At 46.3% G+C, this 17,705-nt stretch overlaps 1 pseudogene across 1 annotated transcript; it reads left to right on the forward strand.

Annotated features, from left to right (window-relative positions):
- The first annotated feature begins 599 nt into the window (after positions 1-599).
- LOC105545720 lies at positions 600-2,563 on the forward strand (annotated as a pseudogene). The gene is made up of 2 exons (XR_001006974.1): positions 600-1,374; positions 1,679-2,563. The product of XR_001006974.1 is annotated as a T-complex protein 1 subunit eta pseudogene (transcript).
- The last annotated feature ends 15,142 nt before the right edge of the window (positions 2,564-17,705 follow it).

Genomic DNA, 17,705 nt, shown 5'->3' on the forward strand with positions numbered 1-17,705 from the left:
TTAGTAGAGATGGAGTTTCATCATGTTGCCCAGGCTCGTCTCGAACTCCTGACCTCAGGTTATCCACCTGCCTCGGCCTCCCAAAACGCTGGGATTACAGGTGTGGGTCACCACGCCCGGCCGGATTGAAGATTTAAATATAAGACCTCAAACTATAAGAATCCTAGAAGTCCGGACATTGGCCTTGGGAAAGAATTTATAACAAGTCCTTAAAAGCAATTGCGACAAAACCAAAAATTGACAAGTGAGACCTAATTAAACTGAAGTGCTTCTGCAGGGCAAAAAGAAACTATCAACAGAGTAAACAGACAACCTACAGAATGGGAGAACATATTTGCAAGCTGTACAGCCAACAAAGATCTAATATTCAGAATCTATAAGAAACTTAATTCAACAAGCAATAACCAAATAATCCCATTAAAAAGTGGGCAAAAATCATGAACAGACAATTCTCAAAAGAAGATATACAAGTGGTCAACAAACATGAAAAAATTCTGAACATCTCTAATCATCAGAGAAATGCAAATCAAAACCACAGTGAGATACCGTCTCATACCAGCCAGAATGGCAATTATTAAAAAGTAAAAAATTAGGTGGGTTGCTGGGCAGACTGGTCACAGAGAAAAGAGGAGAGTAACAGGCTGCTGAATAAGCTTCCAAAATGATGCCCACACTAGTTATCCTATTGAAAGAGGGAACTGATAGCTCCCAAGGCATCTCCCAGCTTGTGAATAACCTCAGTGCCTGCCAAGTGATTGCTAAGGCTGTAAGAACCACTCTGGGTGCCCATGGCATGGACGAGCTTATTGTGGGTGGCAGAGGCAAAGCAACAATTTCTAATGAAGTGGCCATAATTCTGAAACTTCTTCATGTTGTCCATCCTGCAGCAAAGACTTTAGTGGACATTACCAAATCCCAAGACACTGAGGTCAGTGATGGCACCACCTCACTGACGTTGCTGGCTGCAGAGTTTCTGAAGCAGGTGAAACTGTAGGTGAAGGATGGTTTACACCCTTAGCTCACATTCGAGCTTTCTGCACAGCCACCCAGTTGGCAGTTAACAAGATCAGAGAGATTTGCTGTGACTGTGAAGGAGGGAGATAAAGTGGAGCAGAGGAAGCTTCTGGAGTAGTGTGCTAGGACCGCTCTGAGCTCCACGCTGATCTCGCAGCAGAAATTTTCTTTGCTAAGATGGTGGTGGAGGCAGTAATGATGCTCAGTGATTTGCTGCAGCTTAAAATGATTGGAATCAAGAAGGTACAGGGTGGAGCCCTCGAGGATTCTCAGTTGGTAGCTGGTGTTGCATTCAAGAATACTTTCTCTTATGCTGGGTTTGAAATGCAACCCCCTCAAAAATACTACGACCCCAAGATTGCCTTTTTTTTTTTTTTTTTGATATGGAGTTTTGCTCTTGTCGCTCAGGCTAGACTGCAGTGGCCTGATCTCGGCTCACTGCAACGTCTGCCTTCTGGGTTCAAGTGATTCTCCTGCCTCAGCCTCCTGAGTACCTGAGATTATAGGCATGCGCCACCACATCTGGCTAATTTTTGTATTTTTAGTAGAGACGGGGTTTCACCATGTTGGTCAGGCTGGTCTCAAATTCCTGACCTCATGATCTGCCCACCTCGGCCTTTCAAAGTGCTGAGATTACAGGCATGAGCCACCATGCCTGGCCAAGATTGCCCTTTTGAATACTGAGCTCCAGTGGAAAGCTGAGAAAGATAATACTGAGATAAGAGTCCACACAGTTGAGGATTATCAGATTGTTGATGCCGAGTAGAACATTCTCTATGACAAGTTAGAGAGGATCCATCATTCTGGAGCCAAAGTTGTCTTGTCCAAACTCCCCACTGGGGACGTGGCCACCCAGTACTTTGCTGACAGGGACATGTTCTGTGCTGGCCGAGTACCTGAGGATAATCTGAAGAGGATGGTGATGGCCTGTGAAGTCTCAATCCAGACCAGTGCGAATGCTTTCTCAGCAGATGTGTTGGGTCGATGCTAGGTGTTTGAAGAGACCCAGATTTAAAGGTGAGAGGTACCATTTTTTTATTGGCTTCCCCAAGGCCAAGACATGCACCTTCCTCTTCTGTGGCGGTGCCAAGCAGTTTATGGAGGAGACAGAGCGGTCCCTGCATGATGCCATCAGGAATGAGTCAGTGGTGGCTGGTGGCGGCGTCATTGAGAGGGAGCTCTTTAAGTACCTTCGGGATTCTCCAAGGGCTGTTCCAGGAAAACAGCAGCTGTTGATTGGGGCGTATGCAAAGGCCTTGGAGATTACCCCACACCAGCTGTGCAATAAGGCTGGCTTTGATGCCACAAAGATTCTTAACAAGCTGCAGGCTCAGCATGCCTGGGGGCACGTGATATGAGGTGGACATCAAAATGGACATGAAAAACGAGGACATTGCTGACAACTTTGAGGCCTTCTCAAAGCTGGGAGCCAGCTATGATATGGATCAATGCCCTGGCAGTATTCTTTCTGTTTTGGCTCAGTTCACTTTTCAGCCTTTCCGACTGCTCTCCATGTGGCATCCATGACTGGAAGATTTGCTTTCCCTGAATTCATTCTATGCATCTCTGCTTCTGTGCCTTTGTTTATGTTTCCTACCAGCTGGAGTATCCCTGCTGTCCTCTAAATTAGTTGTATTTATCCTTTGGACCTCCACTGAGCTTTACCTTTCATGTCACTTTTGTTCTTTCTTCTCAGGATCTGATTTTGTCCTCACCATGCTGAGATCCCAAATTTCAGAGATGGTTTCCTTCCTCTTTCCCTGTAGCACAAAGCCATGTTAGTAAACAGTTGCTCAGGTGAAAGCCATGTTAGTAAACAGTAGCCTAGGTGAATCAGGCCCACCTGGTAAAATGTAAGGATATCTGCACTTTCACTTTTATAGCTCCCTCTGGTTCTCACTAGGGTGTTTTTTTTTTCCCTTCAGCATATTTCATTTTCTTTTGAGCAGTCCTCATCTTCCAGAAAAGTACCTGAAGAGAAAGTATCTTCTTTCCTCTATTCAATGGGGAGACTTGGCAAACACCCAAGCTTTGTCCAAGGCCTGGGACCGAATGAACACCGAGATCCTGTACAAGGTACTGGATTGTGTTCTTCCTTCAGGTCTCCTCTCCTCCTTTCTCTCCCTGTGGCTCACCTCTTTGGAAGCACTAGAAAGATGCCCTTGCTGTGCTTCTGTGTGTTCTGTGTTCTCGGGAGAGGTGATAATGCCAGTTTCTCTCTCTTTCTATTTCACACATCCTATTCAATGTTTCCTTCTTCCTGGAAGAGTAAGGAAGCTGCTTATCTGGAGACCACGGACACCACAGTTGAAGACTGACATTGCTGCACCCTGATATTTCTAAAGAAACTTCAGTATTTCAATCTGATATATTTGAAATATCAATGTCTCGAACCTGAGAACTGGGTCTTGGGGAGAATTAGTGCTTAGATGTCTGATGTTGGAGCTGCTGCACACCAGGCCATGGATGAGAGTATGTGAGCCACGCCTTGCCCTTTTCTGAGGCCAGGGACGTGGATGGAGATAGATAGCAGGCAAGGTGGTGCTGAAGAACACAGTGCCTTGCCTCCATTGTAGACTTGAATAGGTGGGAGGCAAGGACAGGAGGCAAAGAGCCCCACTGCCCTTGGCATCATCCAAAGCATTGTCTGTTGAAAGCAGGTCCTAGTTTTGTGCCTTTTGTTAATACCTGAATCCTTGACAAAAGAAAAGTGGTTTTGATGATTTGAAGAAGTAAGGGTGATTTTGACAGAAAATATATTTTAAAAATTTTGGTTGGGCATGGTGGCTCACACCTTTAATCCTAGCACTTTGGGAGGCCAAGGCGGGCGGATCACAAGGTCAAGAGATTGAGACCATCATGGCCAACATGGTGAAACCCTGTCTCTACTAAAAATACAAAAATTAGCCGGGCATGGTGGTGCATGCCTGTAGTCCCAGCTACTCAGGAGGCTGAGACAGGAGGTTTGCTTGAACCTGGGAGGCGGAATTTGCAGTGAGCCAAGATCGGGCCACTGCTCTCCAGCCTGACAACAGAGAGATTCCGTCTAAAAAAAAAAAATTTTTTTTCTTTTTTTGACCAATTGCAATAGTTATCATCAAGCCAATTTCCATAGCCTGCCACCAAGGGGAGGTGTTATAGCATGAATCATTCTGAATGCTTCATCTTTGAAGTGTTTGCCTATTGCTGTTACCATCTCAGAGGAAGTAAATGGGCATGGTGAGACTCCTAAAATGACAGGTTTTTTTTTTTGTTTTGGCCAAAGCTGGTATCTGACTTGCCACATTCCTCTGAGTCTGGAGCAGCTGCAGGGGTGGGAGAATGCCAGCCCAGAGTCAGTCCATCGGGGTTACATTTCCTAGGACCGCTGCCTTCATCTATGTAAGGCCTGTTACTTTCAGAACTTGCAGCTTCCCAGGGTGTGGTAGAAATCTTGGTCATTGAATGTAAAGGGGCTTAATGAAGGGCATAGATATTTTTCAAAAATGAAAATAACTATTTTCTTATTATAAGTGATATGCTTTTATAAAGATCATAGGAAAACTAGAAAAAATTAGAATGTAGAAAATTGCAAAATAAACTTCATTAGAGATATTTTGATATGTATCTTTTCAATGTCTTTTCAAAAAATTTTTAAAATAGAGATGGGGTCTCACTATATTGCCCAGCTGAAACTCCTGAGCTCAAGGGATCCTCCCACCTCAGCTTCTCAAAGCGTTGGGAATACAGGTGTGAGCTCCCGTACCCAGCCAATTCACAAATTTTTTTGAAGAACAAATGTGGTATCATCGATACATTCTGTTAGATTGTCTTTAAAAAAACCTAATGTAATTTGCTCGTCTTTTTATATCTGTAAATGTAGCTCAACACAATTATACCTTTTGTGAATGTATTATATCTTAAAATTTACATTTTATCTTACATTTTACATGCATTTTCCCAAATCTTCATGTTTTCCATCTGCAAAGGTAATACATTGATTATAAAAAATTAAAATGTTACATAGAAATATACCATTATCTACCTACCAGATAACTATTATTAATAATGTGTATTTATTTTTCCAGAAATTAAAAAAATCTAGCCAATGCGTGAGTATTGTAAATAAAACTTTAAAAACATTTGAGTGTCAAGTCTTATGTTGGGCTCTGGGGACAGAGATGAAAGAAAGCCCTGGAAAGGTTTACAGTTCAACCAGGGAAAGATTAATGTGCTAATAAATCACTGATATCTTGTTAAAATTCAGATTCTGATTCTGTAGGTCTGGAATGGGGCCCACATTCTTCATTTCAAACGAAGTTCCAGCTAATGTCGATGCTGACAGTCCAAGGACCAGGCTTTGGGTTGCAGAGATTTAAGTTGCAATACAATAATAAAAGTGTTATAGTTAAGGTAAAAACAGGTGCTGTGGGAGACTAGAGGTGATAACTAATTGCCTGTGGGACTCCTTGGTGACAGTGACATTTGAGATAGGCCTTGAAGGGAATTTTACGTGGGGCTAGGAGAGGGGTGCAGGGCATTCCATGCACAGGGGACAGTCTAAGCAAAGGCAGTGTTTGAGGTAGAATGGAAGCCAACACTGGATGAAAGTTTGCTGCATGCCAGACATTGTGCTTGTTGCCTTTACCCTCCAGAACTGGCAAATAATAGTGCAGTATCGCAGATAACGAGTTCATAGAAGGATGGAAGGATGGCAGAAAATCGGTCAGGAAGGGTGGAGTGGAACCAAATTGCGAAGAGGATTGTGAATCCCAGCTCAAGCGTTTGTATTTTGCTCTACAAATGGGAGTTGCTTGCTTATGTGTATGTATGTATAATAAAGAGGTTTATTTATTTATTTATTTATTTGAGACGAAGTCTTGCTCTGTCACCCAGGCTGGAGTGTAGTGGCGCGATCTTGGCTCACTGCAAACTCCGCCTCCCGGGTTCATACCATTCTCCTGCCTCAGCCTCCCCAGTAGTTGGGACTACAGGTGTCTGCCACCACGCCTGGCTAATTTTTTGTATTTTTAGTACAGACGGGGTTTCACCATGTTAGCCAGATGGTCTCAATCTCTTGACCGTGTGATCCACCCACCTTGGCCTCCCAAAGTGCTAGGATTATAGGTGTGAGCCACCTCACCTGGCCAATAAAGAGATTTTTAAACTTCCCTCATAGAAACAAGAAATGGCTAAGTAGAAACAAGCATGTTTATAGTGCTCAGTAATAACTATACAGTATTTAAGTATAATTATTATTCTTTTTATTTTGTTCCCTCTTAGCTTTTTGTCTGTTAAAATGTCATCCTTTTCACTGTTCTTTTTAAATTTAAAATCCTTTTTGTTTATTTTTTTGAGATGGAGTCTCACTCTGTCACCAAGGCTGGAGCGCAGAGGCGCAATCTTAGCTCACTGCAATCTGTGCCTCCTAGGTTCATGTGATTCTCCTGCCTCAGCCTCCCAAGTAGCTGCAATTACAGGTGACTACCACCATGCCCGGCTAATTTTTATATTTTTAGTAGAGACAAGGTCTCATTATGTTGGCCAAGCTGGTCTTGAACTCCTGACCTCAAGTGATCTGCCTGCTTCCGCCTCCCAAAATGCTGGGATTACAGGTGTGAGCTACTGCACGCCGCACCCGGCCTGCTTTATTTTTTGAGTAAGTGATACATCAATATTGTAAAAAAGGTATGCAAGAGCATATTTAGACTGGGCACAATGGCTTATCCCAGCACTTTGGGAGGGCGAGGTGGGAGGGTGGCTTGAGGTCAGGAGTTTAGACCAGCCTGAGCAACATAGTGAGACTCTGTCTCTACAAAAAAATAAAAGAGGGCCGGGCGTGGTGACTCATACCTGTAATCTCAGCACTTTGGGAGGCCCAGGCTGGCAGATCGTGAGGTCAAGAGATTGAGACCATCCTGGCCAACATGGTGAAACCCTGTCTCTACTAAAAACACAAAAATTAGCTGGGTATGGTGGCGCGCACCTTTAGTCCCATCTGCTAAGGAGGCTAAGGCAGGAGAATTGCTTGAACCTGGGAGGTGGAGGTTGCAGTGAGCCGAGATCATGCCACTGCACTTTAGCCTGGGCGACAGAGTGAGACTGTCTTAAATAAATAAATAAATAAAACAATACAAAATAAATAAATAAAAGAGTCATGTGTGGTGGTGTGTGCCTATAGTCCTAGCTATTTGAGAGGCTGAGGCGGGAGGATCACTTGAGCCCAGGAGTTTGAGGTTACAGTGAACCATGATCACACCACTTCACCCTAGCCTAGGCAACAGAGTGAGGCCCTGTCTCTAAAAGAACAATGGTATATTCAGTTAAAAAGTCTTCTCCCCCAGTTTCCCAATTCCCTTCCCTGAAAGCAACCCATATTGGATGTTTCTTGTGTATCCTTCCAGAAATACGATTTGCCTGTGTGAGTGTGGTGGGCAGGTGTCCTCAAAGGCAGCCCCCAGTGCTCCGACCTGTGGTGTTCATGCCCCTGTGTACTCCCCTCCCCTTCCACACGGGCTGGACTTACAGATATACTTCTCATGAATAGAATACTACACAAGTGTTGGATGTCACTTCTGAAATAGGTAAAAAAGACTGCAGCTTCCATCTTGGGTGCTCTCTGTCTCTGGGATCAGCCATCCTGGGGAAAGGCAGCTGCGATGCTGTGAGGCAGCCCTGTGGAGAGACTCATGTGAGAGACCAATGCCTGCCGACAACCATATGAGTGAACTTGGAAACAGATCCTCCCTCCCAGCTGAACCTTCTGATGGGTCCACAGCTGCAGCTGACAGCTTGACTACAGCTCTTGAAGATCCCAGCCAAAGGCGGCCAGCCAAGCACTGCCCAGATTCCTGATCCATGTACACTGGGATAATAAATGTTCCAAATCACTGAGTTTGGGGGCCATTTGTTCCACAGCAATAGATAATCACTACAACAAAGAAACCTCCCTTCGTTTTATATGAATGGTAACATACCATATACCCACTTTTGCACCTTGTTCTTTCCTACTTACTGTATCTTGGAGTTCATTCTATATAAAGAGCTTCCTTACATTTTTTTTTTTTAAAAACAGTTGCACAGATTTCTGTTGTGTGGGTAAACTATAATTTACTTAAATAACCCCTTAGGGTAGACATTTGTTTCCAAAGTCTTAATATCTATTGATTTTATAATAGCAACCCCCCTGCACTCCCACTCTTGTTCCTTAGGCCTTCCCCCGACCCCCTAGAATTTTCCATTTAGCTAATCCCACCACCTTCCAACAACAACAAAAACATTGTCAGTATTTTTACTGGAATCATTAAATTGATAACTAATTCAGGGAGCGTCACCACAATGGGAATACTTCTGGTGCTCCTCCTTTATGTATGCCACTGGCTTATGAATGAAGACATCAATGTGAGTTTTGTTCTCTGTTTCTCCTCAGCTGGGTCAGAACCTCTTGCTCTGTCTGTGTAAGACAGTCTTGGGATGAAATGAAGAGTTTTGGTTTCCCTCTATCCTGTCCCTCCCCATCCACATCTAGAAACTGACCTTCAGATTCTTCTCTCAGAGAAAGGGTTGTCTCAAGCTGCTGGGTTGCCTGGGCCCTAAAGAGAAGGACTCCTGCCTGCCCAAGGAGAGCCCAGGCTCTATGGGGATTGTATTACATCTGACTTTAATTGGGATGAGAAGCCAGGTACCTTCCCAACCTGCTCAAATATTGGATCATTTATAATTCCATTTCCCTATGAGAAGGGAGGGAGAGTGCACATTTCCGGGAGCAGGTTTGGGGATAAGGGGAAGGAGAGAACCTAGACCTGGGTTCAAGTCTCAGCTCAGCCTTTAGCTAGCCATTACTTGGGTAAATAATTTCCCCTAAGTCTATTTTCTCATCTGTATAGTACAAGTGATGATATGTCCTTACAGGGTTGTAAGGTTTAAGTGAGAGGAGTAGTGAGGGCTTTTGGTACATTTATCAGCATTTAAGGGATTGAAATTCACTTAAGCTTTATTAGTCACTCACTAAGTGTATAGCTCTGTGCTAGGCTCTTTAATATCTTTTTAAACCCTCAACAAGTATTGAAACAAGTATACTTACTTCCATTAGGTAGATGAGGAGACTGAGACAGAGACCTAGTAAGTTTTCTAAATGCTCGTAACGTGATGAAACATCTGCAAAACTCAACTATAAATTCCTGGCCACTGCAAAGCAGAGGATGCTGTTTTCCAGGCACGTTTTGTCCAACTGGTGGCTCTGTCCCCTTACCCAGTTTCCATTTTTGCACTTGCCTCTTTAAACTTTTGATTTGATTTGAAAGTGTTGTTGCCAGAATTTGCACCAGGGCTTGCTTGGTTCTGGTGCAAGGTGCTTTCCCCCACACCACTGATGCCTCTCTGCCACGGAAGGCAAGAGCATGTCTAACATCTACTCAGCTGTAACAAGAGTGAGGTTTTCTGATACCCAGCCCTGCACAGGACGTGGATCCTGCAGTGCAGAGCTACCCCCATCCGACTTGGCAGTGACACATGAAGTATCCAAGCCTCTTCCAGGACAGTCGCAACCTTGCCAGTTACCCTCCCTTCTGATCCCATAACCAAGAGGGTTGGAGCAAATCCTGGCATGGTTCACCAGAGTCTTACACTTTCGCCCTTGATGCCAGGGCCTGGTAGGGGAAAGCCAGTGCTTCTGAAGGAATGACAGGGGTACCCTTTCCAGGCACGCTCCTCCTCCCCATCCTTCCTGGAAGGCTTCTTCTTGGTTTCCACATAGAGCAAAGGAAAGTCATTTTTCCGAGACTATAGGGCCCCAGCCCAGAGATTCCGATCTAGTATGTATGGGGAGGGGCCAGATATCTGCACCCTTAATAAGCACCCTTCATTCTGTTGCAGGGCCATTCCTTAAGAAAGAGCCTTCATCCTGAGAAAAAGCAGCAGTTAGCACAGAGATTGATGGCTGGGTAGAGTAACCACAAAGACGGCCCTTCTCTGGGGAAGAAACACCTTCATAATGTCCTCACTGCACCTCTCCTTCCCTTTTTGTTGACAGTCCTCAAGTCCAACAGGTACCTCAGCAGCATTGCTCTCCCCGCCCCTCCATGCTGTTTAGGTGGGATGGTCATAACCTATGTATATGGGGCTTTAGAGCCTGTCGCATCCATATCCATTCATTCTGAGGCTTCCCTGTGTGCCCAGCACAGAACTCATCATTAGCAATACAGAGATAAATCAAAGAAGTCCATGATTTAGTAGGCCAGGCAGATCTGCAAGCCCTTGATGAGAAGGGCTATTGTGAAGGATGTGTGGGGAATGCAGTGGATGGAGAGAGCAACTTACCCAGTTTGCATTTTTGCATTTGTCTCTTTAAACTTTTGATTTGTTTTTCAGTTCTCTGTGGCCTCTTTACAGGCAACTGAAAAATGAGGGGTAGGGAAAAGGAACTAGAAAGTTATGTCTGTGCTAAAAATTACCCCTGGTTTATGTTGCTCTGAAAGCCAGTTTTGATCCCACTGTTGAAACAGAGACATCAGACTTCCCAGCCACATGAACCCCAGGGCGGGGGACAGGAGGCCAGTGCCAGTGGAGCCCGTTGTTAATACTTTGATTCTTTTCTGGGCCATCACCCTTTGTACTTGCCAAAGGCCCCCACCCTCAGTTGTCAGTTCTCTAAATTAAAGAAACAGCTCCGGAGGCCTTTTCCCCAGATGGTCTCCAGGCTTGACATCTTTTCCCAGCATTTAGAGCTCCCCCAACATAGAGAGGTGAAATTTAAATGCCTTCTCTCTGCCAAATAGGGCGAGACCTGGACCCTTGGAGAATGCTGGTTGGCTGGGGTGGACTGAGTGGTTGGGAGAGCTACAAAGACCTCAGTGGTACATCTAGGAAAGGCTGAGTGTGGCCCTGGCTGTGTCTCAGGATTACCCACCTGTGTTTATGGGTTCTCTTCATTTTGATCAGACCATTAGGTCAGAAGGCTCCTGTGGCCGCTCTTCCTGTGGCCTTATCCCTTGCTTGCTCTCCCTAGCCCACACTTCAGGGCTGGCTTCATGAGCCTGTGACCTACGCTTACAAGGGTTCCCAAGGTGGGTTTCGTGCTCTGCTGTCACTCTCAAAATTCTGAACAGTTTTTGAATAGATTTTTGTACCAATTTTCCTTTTGCACTGGGCCCTGCAAATTATGTTGCCAGTTCTGCCCAGCTTCTCTGTGGGTCCTACTGGTTGTAGCTGCCCCAGCACTGTGGACAGACCCTTTCTTCTCCAAGTTTAAGTTTGAGCCTTTGCGGAGCAGGTTAGTTACCTGTCATTGAGGAATCCAGCCTTGTCCCCCTCCCAAAGGCTCCCTGTTATCCACTCTTCTGGCAACAGCCAATCCCTATTATGTGACATTATCTCTACAGGCCCTAAGAAGGTGCCTGCCAATCCCAACTCACTAAGTCATCTGCAGCTGCTCGTGGCCCCTTCTTATCATTTTCTAGAAAATGTTTCTAGTCAATGCGCTTGCTTGGAGGAAGCTGCCTGCTTTTATGGAGGAGCTGGGGTCTTTGCTAGAGAAAACATCCCCTAACTCCCACCTCCACCTCAAAGGCAAGACATTGTTTCCTGCTATGGGAAAGGAGACCTACTTTCTTATTTTTCCAAGCCCAACTCAGACACCGTCTCCTCTGTGCTATCTCATCTTACACCCCTAGATGGAAATCACCCTTCCTTTCTCAGCACAGTGCTTGCAATTCTCTTTACCACTTATTTTTTTAATTATTATTATTTTTTTTAAAGAGAGACAAGATTTCACCATGTTGTCCAGGCTGGTCTGAACTCCTGGACTCAAGAGATCCACCCGGGCTGGGTGCGGTGGCTCACACCTGTACTCCAGCAATTTGGGAGACTGAGGCGGGCAGATCGCTTAAGCCCAGGAGTTTGAGACCAGCCAGGGCAACATAGTGAGACCCCATCTCTTAAATAAATAAATAAAATAGATCTTTTATTTATTGGCCTCCCAAAAAGGGAGGCCAAGGAGGCAGCACCTTGGCCTCCCAAAGTGCTGAGATTATAGGCATGAGTCACCACACTCAGCCAATTTTTTTTTTTTTTTTAACATAAATCCAGCTGCTGCAGGAAACTTTATTTTTTCTTATTCATTCTTATATACCTACCAGCTCAGTAAGGGGCTCAGCCCCATCTGGGAATTGAACCAAGTGGTAGAAATGGTACGGGGGCCTTTGCAGCTGCCTGGCATGGAGAAGGTGGGCCCTGCTCTACCCGGTGGGATGGTGCAAGGGGTGGCAGTGGTCTCTGGCAGAGCTGGCTGGCTGCTGGTAGCCATGGCCTCCGGTAAAGTCACAGTATCCTGGAAAGATTGTGAGCTTTGGCATAATCCTGGCTCCACCACCTAGGATGTGGGCCTTGTGTTTTACCTCTCTTACCTGTGAGAAGAGGATAAGAAGACCTGAGGCACTGAGCTATTTTGAAAATGAAATGAACTAATTCATTCAAACCACAGAGGATGAAGCCCAGCACCCAGGAGATGCTTAATTAATTATAGGTTTCATCCTCCCCCTGGGGGAGGACTTGGGGCTGAGGCCCATTTCCTCCTCTACCAGGTACCTCCTTCCCACAGAACCCAGGGTGTAACCTCTCCTTGAGGCCAAGGTAAACTACAGCCCTCCATGGCTGCTGCTGTGTGGTGAAGGTCCTGGGCAGGGAGTTGGGACATCTGGGTTCCTGACCCAGCTGTGCCACCTCAGTGGGACCTGCGCATGTGACTTCGCCTCTCTAGACACTAGGGTCTTCATCAAACAAAGAGGACAGGTAGGCGAAAGTTTCAACTTCGCAGAGCTGCTTCAAAAATGAAATGGGCTACTGCACGTAAAAGAGCTTGAAATCAGGGCAGGGCGCGTTGGCTTACATCTGTAATCCTAGTACTTTGGGAGGCCAAGGCAGGGAGGATTGCTTGAGCCCGGGAGTTCGAGACCAACCTAGGCAACATATCAAGACCCTATCTCTACAAAAAAATAAAAAATAAGCTGAGTGTGGTGGGACTACACACCTGTAGTCCCAGCTACTTGGGAGGCTGAGGTGGAAGGATCACTTGAGCCTGGGAGGTCGAGGCTGCAGTGAGCCATGATTGTACCACTGCACTCCAGCTTGGGTGACAGAGCAAGAGCCTGTTAAAAAAAAAAAAAAACAAAGAAAACCTGAAATCATATCATAGAAATAGAAGCGATTGTCCTCTGAGAAGCAAAAGGATTTGGGAGCCAATGAGAATAACTCTATAATTGCCACTTGTGGAAGGTTCTCAACTTTATGCTTAGTCTCAGCGCTTTCACATCCATTAAACAACCCTGTGAGGTAGGTGCTATTTCCCCCATTTGACAGACACGGATGCTGATTTGGGGGTTGGTGGTCAAATGACTTCTCAAAGGTCATATAGCCAATCTGAGATTTTAACTTTGATCGGACTCTAGGCAAATCACCTACCGTCTCGGTGCCTCAGTTTCTTCCCCTGTGCAATGAAAATCATTATTCCCCTCTGAGAATCAGGGATCATTTCATCCATGTGGCACAGTGCTGGGCGAATTTTCTTCTCTTGTTGGAATCAGGAATTCCCACTAGGCATCTTAGCCTTAAGAGCTGCTTTGGGTTGGACGGTGGCTAACTCCAGCCTTTCTGGGGAGTTCTAGTGATTGCTGAGTCAGGGAAGCATTGACCAGGTGGGAGCATAGGCGTGCCAATTCCTGGCTACACTTCAGCCCCCAGGCCAGCAATGTGAGCTTCCTTCTTGCCCAGGGGATTCTGGGGACCTGCATCATTTCTATCTCTGTCCACTGAAATCATCATCGCTCCCTGCGAGTCTCCAATGCACCAGAATCCTGCATCACAGTAAGGGGAAAAATGCTCCCAGTGCAGCAAGCCGTGCAGACCTGTTTGAGAGAATAACCAGCGCCGTCTGTGCAAGCGACTGATCCCATCTCTTTGATCCATGGCCCGGGACCAAGAAGGGTAGTTCTCACCCACAGAGAGCTGAAGAGCTTCCTCCATCTAGTTGCCCTTGGGCCTGGCTGCCTGTCTAGCAAGACAGAGTTGCCCTTATTTATATCCTGTGTATGTCTGGCCCAGTGAGGAATAAACAGTCTCTCCATCAGTGAGGATTTAAGAATCTAGACCATTGGTTCTTATTCTCAGGGGCACATTGGAATCATTTGGGGAACTTTATAAAACACTGATGCCTGGGTAGACTCGGGTTCACCCCCTGAGATTCTAGTTTAATGGGATGCAGGAATTTAAAAATCCCCCTCCCCTACAAGTGATTCTAATAGAGAGCAATGGGGAGAACAACTGCTTTGATACTATTCATTCATTTAAAGATCTTTGACACTGTGTGTCAGGCACTATGCCAGACTCCAACGTGAACAAAAGAATCTGGATTTTGTCCCCATGGAGCTTGCATTCTAGTGGGAAGGAACAAAATAAATAAGCAAGAAAACAATTTCAGATGGTAGTAAGTTCTATAAAGACCATGCAAACCAGGCACGTGGCTCACACCAGTAATCCCAGCACTTTGGGAGGCAAAGGTGGAAGAATCACTTGAGCCCGGAGTTCAAGACCAGCCTGAGTAACACAGGGAGACCCTTGTCTCTACAAATAGTTAAAAAAAAATTAGCCAGGCTGGGTGGCACAGACCTATGGTTCCAGCAATGCGGGAGGCTGGGGTGGGAGGATCACTTGAGCCTGGGAGGTCAAGGCTGCAGTGAACTGTGGTTATGCCACTGCACTCCAGCCTGGGCAACAGAGCAAGCTCCTGTCTCCAAAAAGAAAGAGAAAGAGAGTGAGAAAAAAAAAGAAAGAGAAAGAAAGAAAAAAAGAGAAAGAAAAAGAAAGAAGGAAAGAAAGAAAGAAAGAAAGAAAGAAAGAGAAAGAAAGAAGAAAGAAAAACATGCAAGTAGTAATGGGATAGAATGACTTGAGGAGAGGGTGAGGGAGCGGAGAGGCTTTCTGAGGAGGTGACTTTTGTCCTTAGGCCTAAATGAAGTGAATGAGTGGCACGTGCGACTATCTGGTGCAGCTGTGCTCAGCGCCATCTGAGCACTCCAAGACCCTTTCAGGGGTTTTGCAAGTGAAGACTTTTTATGATACTAAGATGCTATTTGTTACGCTCATTCTCTCACCAGTCTACAAGGAAGTTTTCAGGTGCTCTGTGATGTATGATGATGTCATCGCTCTGACAGCTAATGGGATTTGTTCTTGAGTATTCTAATTTTTGTGGGTTTTTTTTTTGTTTGTTTGTTTATTGAGACCAGTCTCACTATGTTGATCAGGCTAGTTTAGAACTCCGGGAGTCAAGCATCCTACTTCCTCAGCCTCCCAGGTAGCGGGAACTACAGGTGCACGCCACTGAGCCTGGCTTGCATTCTGTTTTTAAAAATCCTCAAATTTAATTTCTATGTTGGTAAATAGTCATGGATATAACCCATATGAACACAAACAGACACTCAATTTTTTTTTAACTTTTAATTTTTTGGAAACAAAGTCACCCTGTTGCCCAGGCTGGAGTACAGTGGCACAATCATAGCTTACTGCAGCCTCAACATCCCAGGCTCAGGTGATCCTCCTGCCTCAGCTGAGACCACAGGTGCATGCCACCACACCTGGCTGATTTTCTTTTTAGTAGAGATGGGGTTTTGCTATGTTGCCCAGGCTCGTCTTGAACTTCTGGCCTCAAGCAACCCTCCCACCTGTGCCTCCCAAAGTGCTGGAACTATACGCATGAGCCACCCCGCCTGGCCTGGAGTCCTCAATTCTTTTTCTTTTTGACCTCCTGGGATCAAGCGCTCTTCCCACCTCAGCCTCCTGAGTAGCTGAGACTACAGGCCCTCCTGAATATCTGGGACTACAGATGCACACCACCACATGTGGTTAATTTTTGTAGTTTTTGCAGAGACAGGGTTTCACCACACGTTTCCCAGGTTGGTCTCGAACTCCTGAACTCAAGCAATCTACCCGCCTTGGCCTCTGAAAGTGCTGGGATTACAGGTGTGAGTCACCATGCCCAGTCCGTCAGTTCTTAAAAGTGTATTGGAGTCATGGGAACAAAAGGTTTGAGAATTGCTGATCTGGCAGGAGAGCCTTCCAGAGAGTGCAGGGGTGGGAACCAGCTTGGTGTATTCAGGAAAGAGTAGAAAGGCAGGGGGACTGGAATGAAGAGAGAAAGGGGATGTAAGCAGATGTGGTCAGAGGGAAAGGCAGAGACCAGCTCTGCAGGGACCTAGTGGGAGGACGATTTCAGGCAGAGAAGTCTGGGAGACTGTCCAGTTGTGAGATTCAAGAACAGGCTAGGGTGATGACAGTGGAGATGCAGAGAAGTCGATCCCAGGGATATTTGGAAGGCTGAATCAGCAGGACCTGGTGATCCATTGGATGCAGGGAGAGTAAAGGCGGATGGCTCCAGTTTGCTGGCTGTTCAGCAAGGCAGGGGACAGGTGGGGGATGGGTGGGTGCGAGAGACAGGATATGAGACATGGGGTGGAGGACATGTGCTGGCTTCTGGATAGATGGGTTTGGAGGTCACTAGAGAAGTCAAGGCTGGAGTAAGGGTCAAGCTTCGGGAGAATGTTTGCAGAGAGAACAAGAGGCTTCCAAGGGGCTTTGCTGGGGAAGCCCAACCTGCATGACGTTGCCCAATGAGATGGCAGAGAGGGTGAGAGTAGAACCCGTAGGTACTGGGCAGCAGGAGCCAAGGAAGGAGACAGGGGAAGGAAGGAAGGAAGGAAGGAAAGAAGGAAGGAAGGAAGGAAGGAAAGGAGGGAGGGAAGGAGGGAGGAAGGGAAGGAGGGAGTGAGCAAAGAAGGAAGGAAGGAAGGAAGGAAGGAAAGAAGGAAGGAAGGAAGGAAAGAAGGAGGGAAGGAAGGAAGGAAGGAAGGAAGTGTTCAAGGTGATAAAAGTGCAGAGAGGACACGTAGGATAAGGACAGGCCCGTACAGGCTGTGGCCTCTGTAAGAAGAGTTTCTTGGAAGCGAGGGCACAGCAGCTAGTTTGCAGTGGGTGGAAGGGTGAAAGAGATGAGGATATGGAAGTGATGCATGTAGAAAGCCCTTTAAGAGGGAAAGGAAGAAGGCAGTAGATTGAAGCAGATGCAGGAGGCACTTTGGAATGGAGGAGACAGGACCCTGTTCTGTCAGCTGAGTGGCAGGAGACAGCAGCATGAGAAGGGATGGTTGATGGCACAGGGTCCCCAAGCACAGGTGAAGAGGCTGGCTCAGGACCAGGTTAGGGAAGGACAGAAACCTGACAGTGAGTTTGAGTGGTGGGAGTGTCTTTGGGATGGCAGGTAAGAGGCAAGGTCATTTGCTGAGGGGTACCAGGGTTGTGTGGAGGCTCTGGGGGAGAGGAAATTATGGAAAGGCCCCCAAGGATGTTGGATGAGGAAGCTGCTGAGCTCAACAGCAAGCCTGGGTTTGAGATTTTCTGTCCCTCACCCATCATGGACCAGGTGGGCTCAGAAAATCCAAAGAGCTCCTCACACCTTACCCGAATGTTTCCCAGTTTATCTTCTCCATGCTGGGGGAAGATGGATGGAAGAGGGGTGGGAATGAGCTTTCTGACTTGGTGTGGGGAAACAGGTGCCTGGTGGAGAAGAGCAGCTCTCACAACGCTTCGGGAAGCAGCCAGGATCGTAACATGGACGTCCTGGGTCCCTGAATCCTAAACACTGGGCAGCCATGCCTGGAGTAGGATCC

The sequence above is a fragment of the Mandrillus leucophaeus genome, unplaced genomic scaffold (genome assembly GCF_000951045.1).
Source record: "Mandrillus leucophaeus isolate KB7577 unplaced genomic scaffold, Mleu.le_1.0 Scaffold337, whole genome shotgun sequence".
In the NCBI taxonomy this organism is placed as follows: domain Eukaryota; kingdom Metazoa; phylum Chordata; class Mammalia; order Primates; family Cercopithecidae; genus Mandrillus; species Mandrillus leucophaeus.